Source organism: Pleurodeles waltl, chromosome 11 (assembly GCF_031143425.1).
Source record: "Pleurodeles waltl isolate 20211129_DDA chromosome 11, aPleWal1.hap1.20221129, whole genome shotgun sequence".
In the NCBI taxonomy this organism is placed as follows: Eukaryota; Metazoa; Chordata; class Amphibia; order Caudata; family Salamandridae; genus Pleurodeles; species Pleurodeles waltl.
The window spans coordinates 913,697,223-913,705,366 of NC_090450.1; positions in this window are offsets into that span (position 1 = coordinate 913,697,223).

An 8,144-nucleotide genomic window follows, 5' to 3' on the forward strand; every position below is an offset into this window, starting at 1 on the left:
ACCCCCATAGCTCAGTGTGAAGGTCTTTGACCTTCACACTAAGTTGTGGCTGTTTTGTTTTTTTATGGGTTTTTTAGCCCTTTATGGGCTATGTGAGCCCTCAAAGGCTTCCCAGCTGTCCTTATTTATTTATTTATTATTATTATTTTTAATTTGTTCAAAAGTCCTTTATGGGTTATGTGGGAGAGCCTTCAAGGGCTCCCCGTGGTCCTTAATTAAAAAAAAAATGTTTTATTGTTTTTATTTTACTAAAATGCCCTGGCACTGCAAGCACTGAACTGCTTTGTATGAGTGTATATATACATTATATATATCAAGATGTGGTCAAAGCTGGTGGTGCTTTCTAACTGCTGGTGCTCACGTGGAAGGCAGACTAACCTTCCAATATTTTGCCAACAAACAGAACCAATAGTTTAAATTAATTTATTCATAGATTCAAACAAACATCCAATGTGTTTCAATTGTTTGTTTTAAGCTCTTAATAAATTAACTTAACTCAAATTCCTATAGTGCATATCTACGTATGTGTGTGTGTGTGTGTGTGTGTGTGTATATATATATATATATATATATATATATATATGTATATATATAACCTAGTGGCGGAGTGGTAGTCTACACTAGTTGTAGTTAGGACCAAGTTTCTATGGAAAGACCGTTTTTTGTTTTGCTAATAACTTTGGCGCCGCTTGACAAATCTTAAGAAAATACGATGCTGCTGTCTGGAAAGTTTCGGGGTGGTCCATTCAGTGGGGGGTGAGAAAAAGAGGGGGGGACACAAAATCACCTTTTCCCCATTCATCTTTCCATAGGAAAAATTGAACAGTGATAGTACCGGAACTACGTGTCGGAATTATATCAAATTTGCAGAAAGGTAGGTCCTGGTCCAGAAAGCAACTTTTTTGTTTGTTTTGGTGTAAATCCATTCAGTAGTTTTTGAGAAATTAAGGGAAAACAAATGTGTATATATAGGAATGCGAAGGATTTGTGACCCCTCCAGGTCTTATGCTGAGATCTGAGTGGCTGTCAACACTTCAACCATGAAGTATTGGCTGCTATCTTGTGACCCGGCAGCCAAGTCCCAGACATTTTTTTTTTAAAAAGAAAAGGGGCCAGAGTACAGACTACCTGACCTCTTAGCTCTGGTGCTGGCCCCTCCTCCCCAGGGTAAAAAGCATTTTTTGAAATGTTTTCGGTGTGAGTCATGGCGGATCAATGGGTCCACCGTAAAATGCTAAATAAAAACGAAGTGCAGACTCTTGCAGTCCGTCTTTTTTAAGCCCCTGGGTGGGCCAAGTCCCAAGGGCATTTATATTATAATGCGGGGGAGTCGCCTGGCCCCCTCCTGCTGCCCAGGACCGCCACCTCCTGGGGGGCTTCTAACTAGCATGCCGGGGCGGCGTGCCCCACCTGTTGCCCCGGGGACCACCACCTCCCCCGGCCTTTTATTATGTATGGTGCAGGAGGCTTCTTGTTTCCCCCCGCAGCCCAGGGGACCACCAACTCAACAGGGCTGTGATTATATATGGTGCTGGGGGGGCTCAAATAGTAAAAAAAACATAGGGGGTCCTTTTCGGATCCCCAAGCCCTAGGGGCCACCACCTCCCCGGGGTAGCGCACATTGAAGGAGGGCCATGTAGACCCCCTCGAGGAGCCACTGATGGACCCTGGGACCACCACTCACTAGGCCCGTCTCCTGATATGTCCCTTGGTGCCTATCCCCGGTACATAGATGTTTGCTGTTGCTTGGCTTTGACAGCTGCAGCCAAGTCACAGCAAACACTCCACTTTCTGACAGCAGGACCTGTCAAACAGGTCCTGCTGCCAAAAAGAGGAGTTTTCATCTCTGTTCTCTGCATATGCATGCAGGGAACAGAGATGAAAGCTTTGCTCCAGCAAGCTCGGAGCTGCTACATAAAGCAGCTTTTTGGTTGCTGGAGCAAATGCCAGCTCACGCAGGAGGAGGGACCCGCCTGAGTTTGAGGCTTCCCACGTGGTCCCAGATAGCCCTTAAAGGGCTACAAATAAATAAAAAACTCACAAATCAACAGGGACGGCAGGGAGGCCTTGAGGCTCCCCCCTGTGGGCCCAGATAGCACATAAAGGGCAGGAAAAACTAAGTTGAGCACAAAATAGACGTAGAGTAGTGGTGAAGGTTACAGACCTTCCCAGTGAGAGTTGAGGGTTCAACTCCAGGTGTTCTGAGAGTCATTTCCCTCCTTTAAATTCTTTTCAATTGCAAAAAATGAAAGCTCATACTGAAAGTTGTTCTTAATATTTTTGAATGACAAAATACATTTTTCTTTTCAAATTGTACAGAAATATCCCATTCTAAGTATATCATACATCAAAGCCAAAAAAACTCTATCTCGCTCCCTCTCACTCTCACTCTCTTTCTCCCTTTCGATCTCTTTCTCCCACTAACACACCCACTCAGATCCTTACTCACCCACTCACAGAGCCACTCAGGCACTCACACACTCACTCACAGACCAATTCAGATCCTCATGCACACACACACAGCCCCAGTCAGACCCTCACACACCCATTCAAAGCCCCAGTCAGACCCTCATGCACCCACTCACATACCCACCCACACACTCACGCACCCACTCACAGACCCACTCAGACTCTCACACACCCACTCACAGTCCCACTGACACCCTAATGCACCCACTCACTGTGGCCACCCGCCGCTTTGTCCGTTCCCGGCAATGGCTGGATTAACTTATATTAATGACAATTAGTATATGTTAAAAAAACATAGAAATTCACTGAAAAAAACAAAGGTTACAGGGACGTCATAGTTAGGAAACAGAATTTTAAAAAACATAGAAATTCACTTAAAAAATCAAAGGTTACTGGGACGTTATAGATAGGCTTGCATTATAAAGGTACCAAACCATAGAAGTTCACCAGTTATAGTTAGAGTGATCTCAAGTAACTATAACTTGTGCCCTAAGGTAACTATAACTCGCACCCTTGCCATGCACTGCTAATTACCCCACAAATTACGGCACTCATGACATCTTTGATAACATCATTGATAATATCAATGTAATATTTGCAGTAACATTTTTGAAGAAAAAACTGTGCATGGCATACCATAGAGGAGAGGGCACTTGGCCTCTCTCCCTGAGCCTCCTAAATCCCTGGGGATGCCATCCCCTATAGCTGGCCACAATATAGTGTCCTGGGGAGTTTCCTTGCTCCCCCCAGGACACTGTTATCCTGCTCGCAAGATCACGGGCAGGGAAACTTGTCTAGTCCCGCCCGGTGAGAGCTTTAAAAGTGCTCCCATCGGATGCAAGCAGACATTTGTTTCCCTGCCTCCACTCTTACAGACAAGGAAACTTGGATTGCTACTGTCTGGTGAAAGCATGAAAAATACAGCAGCTCCTGCTGTGCTGGAGCAATACAGGCTCCCAGTGCACCCAGGATGGCTACATGCGGGGACCACTAGGGCCCTGGAACTCCCTCTGCGGCCTCCAACGGTGTGTGTTGTGGGTGCCCCAGGTGGGCACTGGAACACCCACATCAGGCCCCACAGAATGGGGGCACATGGGGGGTAAAGGCTCTGGGAGGCGGAGCCGTGCGCCCCTTCGATTTTAAAAAAAGGACCCTGAGGATGGGACCCCTGGGTCCTCTGAGACCCCTAGAAATGTAGGCAGGCGTGTACTCCCACCCCATAGAATAAGAAAATGGCCCAAGGGATGGCTGCACAATCCCCTTCCCTTATAAAACAAAAAGGACCCAGGTGTTGGGGTCTTCGTTGGCCCATAGCAGCATGGAGTGCAGTGGCGTAGAGTGTGGTGCTGTAGAGTGCAGGGCGAGTCCCGTTGTGCAGAGAAGAGTAGAGTGCTGTATAGTTCACTGGGGTACAGTGCAGTGGAGTAGAGTGGTGCAGAGTAGAGTGCAGTGGGGTACAGTGCAGTGGAGTAGAGTGCAGTGGCATTAGAATAGAGTGGTGCAGAGTACAGTGGCACAGGGTGCAGTACCATAGATCAGAGTGGTGCACAGTGCAGTGCAGTGGTATACAGTGCACTGCTGTACAGTGGTGCAGAGTAGAGTGCAGTGCTATAGAGTGCAGTGGTGTAAAGTAGAGTGGTGCAGAGTAGATTAGAGTGGCATACAGTGCGGTGGTGCTGAGTAGAGTAGAGTGGCATACACAGCAGTGGTGCAGAGTGAAGTAGAGTGGCATTAAGTGGAGTGGAATAGAGTGGCTTGGAGTAGTGTAGAGTAGATTGGCATACAGTAAACTGGGATAGAGTAGAGTGTCATACTGCGGAGTGGCATACAGTAGAGTGGCATGCAGTTTAGTGGCAATGTGTGGAGTGGAGTGACGTACAGTGGCATAGAGTGGCACTGTGTGGAGTGGAATAGTGTGTGACATTGAGTAGAGTGACACTTACTGCACTGGCATAGAGTGCAGTGGCATAGAGTAGAGTGGTGCAGAGTAGAGTGGCACAGCGTGCAATGGCGTAGAGTGCAGTGCTGTACAGTGGAGTGGCACACAGTGCAGTAGAATGGAGTAGAGTTTTGTAGAGTGGAGCATCGTAGAGTGGAGTAGCGCAGAGTGGAGTGTGTCATAGAGTGGATTGTTTTAGAGTGCTGTAGAGCGAAGTAGAGTGAAGTGGCATAGAGAGAAGAAGCGTATTGTAGAGTGGAGTGGTATAGAGTAGAATAGAGTGTGGTAGAGTGGAGTAGCATAGAGTGTTGTAGAGTGGAGAGGCATAGAGTGACATAGAAAAGAGTGGGGTAGTGTATTATAGGTAAGAGTAGAGTGAACTGATATGGAGTGGCATAGAGGGAGGTGTGTGGAGTGTTGTACAGTGAAGTAGAGTGTCATAGAGTGGCATAGAGCATAGTAGAGTGTTGTTGAGTGAAGTGGGATAGAGTGGAGTAGAGTGCCATACAGTGGAGAGGTGTAGAGTGGAGAACAATGTTGTAAAGTGGATTAGCACTGAGTGGAGTGACGTACAGTGGATTGTCGTAGAGTGTCATATTGTAGAGTGGCGTGGCGTACATTGTTGTGGAGTAGATTCAAGTGGCGTGTCATAGAGTAGAGTGGATTGGCATGTTGTAGAGTACAGTAGAGTCAGGTGTCATAGAGTGGCATGTCATAGAAGGTCTTACAGTGGAGGGGCATAGAGTGGAGTGGTATGTCATAGGGTGGATTGGCATGTTACAGGGTGGAGTGGCATGGTGTGTCGTAGAGTAGAGTAGAGTGTGGTTGAGTGAAGTGCCATGTATTAGAGTGGATTGGCTTGTCACAAAGTAGAGTGGATTAACGTGTCGTACAGTGTTGTGGAATGGAGTTGAGTGTCGTAGAGTGGAGGGGCATATGCCTGGTGTATCACAGAGTGGCATTTCATAGAATATCTTACAGTGGAGGGGTGTAGACTGGAGTGGCATATTGTGGAGTGGAGTGGTGTGATGTAAAGTGGAGTGGCATTTCATAGCGTGGAGTGTCGGAGACTGGAGTAGCGTGTCATAGAGTAGAGTGGTGTGTGGTAGACTGGACTGGAGTGGCATGTCATAACATGTGATAGAGTGGAGTAGTGTGGCATAGAATGGAGGGGCAGAGTGGAGTAGAGTGTTGTAGAGTGGAAGGGTTTAGAGTGGAGTGGCATGTCGTGGAGTGGTGTGTCATAGAGCAGAGTGGAGTGTCGTAGAGTGGAGTTGCATGGAGTGTCGTAGACTGAAGTGGCATGTCATACAGTAGAGGAACATGTCTTAGAGTGGAGTGGTATTACGTAAAGTGGTGTGGAGGGCTTGTCATAGAGTGTCATAAAGTGGCATAGAGTGGAGTAGTGTGTTGTAAAGGGGAGTGGCGTAGAGCGAAGTGGCATGTCATAGAGTAGAATGGAGTGGCATTTCATAGAGTGGCTTGTAGTAAAGTGTCTTAGAGTGGAGGGGGGTAGAGTGGAGCAGTGAAGAGTAGAGTGTCATAGAGTAAAGTACAGTGGAGTGGCATAGGATGGAATAGAGTGTTGTACAGTGGAGGGGCATAGAGTGTTGTACACTGGAATAGAGTATCCCAGAGTCAAGTGGCATAGTGGGAGGTGTCAGAAAGTAGAGTAGAGTGGTGTAGTGTGTCATAGAGTAGAGTGGAATAAAGCAGGGTGGAGAGGTATACAAGAAGACGCATAGAGTGAAGTTGAGTGTCGTAGACTGCATAGAGTGGAGTAGAGTGTGGTAGAGTGGCATACAGTGAAGGAGAGTGTTGTAGACTAGAGTGGCTTAGAGTGAAGTAGAGTGTGGTAGAGTGGAGAGGATTAGGGTGTCGTAGAGTGGAGTACAGTGTCGTAGAGCATAGAGTATTGTGGCGTAAAGTGGAGTGGCAAAGAGTGGAGTGGCGTAGAGTGGAATGGCATAGAATGGAGTAGAGTCTGGTTGAGTGGACTGGTGTAGAGTGAGGTGGTGTGTTGTAGACTAGAGTGCAGTGGTGTGTTATAAAGTGGCATGTTGTAGAGTGTCTTAGAATGGAGGAGCATAGAGTGGAGTGGTGTAGAGTTGAGTGGCATGTCGTAGACTTGAGTGGTGTATGGTAGATTGGAGTGGCTTGTCATAGAGTGGAATGGAGAGGAGTGGCGTGTGGCAGAGTGTCTTTTGTCATATATATATATATTTTCATTTTCATGGATACAGTGGTACTTTCTAGATACTTTTGTGAAAGTACTGAGGTACTCCATAAACTTTTTAAAAACAGGTGTAAACCAATAAAACTACTTTTTCATACTTCTACAGACTTTCCTAAACTCCCTTATTTCTTCCTATGCATTAAACAAACAGTAATAAGCTATATTTTATGTACAAATACATAACAAATCAACAGGTGCTGTCTAAACAATATGTCTGCCTTTTCGTTTTGCAGGGGCTTTATAAACCAATAATATTGTGTTTCGTCATAGACATGCACCGCAGTATACCACAAAGGTACTGCGGTATAGCATGGCTGTAAAGAAATGCTTTTTTTGCATTTTTATCCCCTACAATATTGGACTGATGCTGTTGGGTTTTCAACTCTGAGAGTGCACTGACGCCAACATCCAGACCTCAGTGCCAGTGTTCTAACGCATTACAAAAGATATGTTGAATTGGCATAGACTGAATTACTTACAAGTCCTTAGTATATGGTATCCATAGAAGGTAAGACAAAGTGTCACCCAGGACTACAGCATTGGCTTTGGCACCCTATGTTTGACAGATTACAAAATGGCTCCCAGCCTGCCTCTGCAACCTGGAAGAGCAGTTTTAAAACTGCTAGTTCGGCTTTGCCATTTCAACCAATGGCAAAGCCCCCTTTCCCTTAACAATATATGTAAGTGTCCCCTAAGGCAGGCCTACCTAACCATAAGACAGGGAGGTGTATATTGTGAAGTTGGGCATATATTTTTATATGCCCTATCAGCAAATCTTCTAAATAGCCATTTTGCTGTGGAAGAATTAGTAGCCTCATTGGCTAAGACAGAGTTACCGGCTGACCACTCATACCAGCTAACTTCTAAATGGGAGTATTACAGTAAAATGGGTACTTCAAGGTATCAAATTAATCGTAGCAATAAATCTGACTCAATGTCCAAGTTGAATTAATGGGTACTTCAAGGTATCAAATTAATCGTAGCAATAAACCTGACTCAATGTCCAAGTTGAATTTAATGCAATTTTTATGGAAAGGAAACTTTTAGAAGTTGCCATTCTGTAGACCAGTTTGTCTAATGGCCTCACATGACTACCTTCCGCCCTCCTGGGGAGGAGTGTGAACAAATCCCAGGCTCAGGAACACTAGCAGCCTGTTACAGGCAGAGGTGTTTCATCTCCCATGCTGTAAGCCTCTCAGGATATTGGCCCAAAAGGTGACCTTCAAATGTGAAGCCGCCTTTGGTGGGCAAATGGGAATCACACACCTGAAGGGGAAACCCTCGGAACAACGACTCCGAAACCATGAAGTTGTGAAAAACGAAAGCGAAACAACGATTTCATTTTCCATGACTTCCTGGTTTTGGTACCTTAACCACGCATGTCTGAACCACGTACATGCGTGGTTAAGGTACAGCAGAAGGGAGTCGGAGTCGATGCGGTGAAGGAGGAGGTAAGTTGGGCTGGGACTGGGGCTGTTTTTTTGAGGGGGGGCTCGGGGT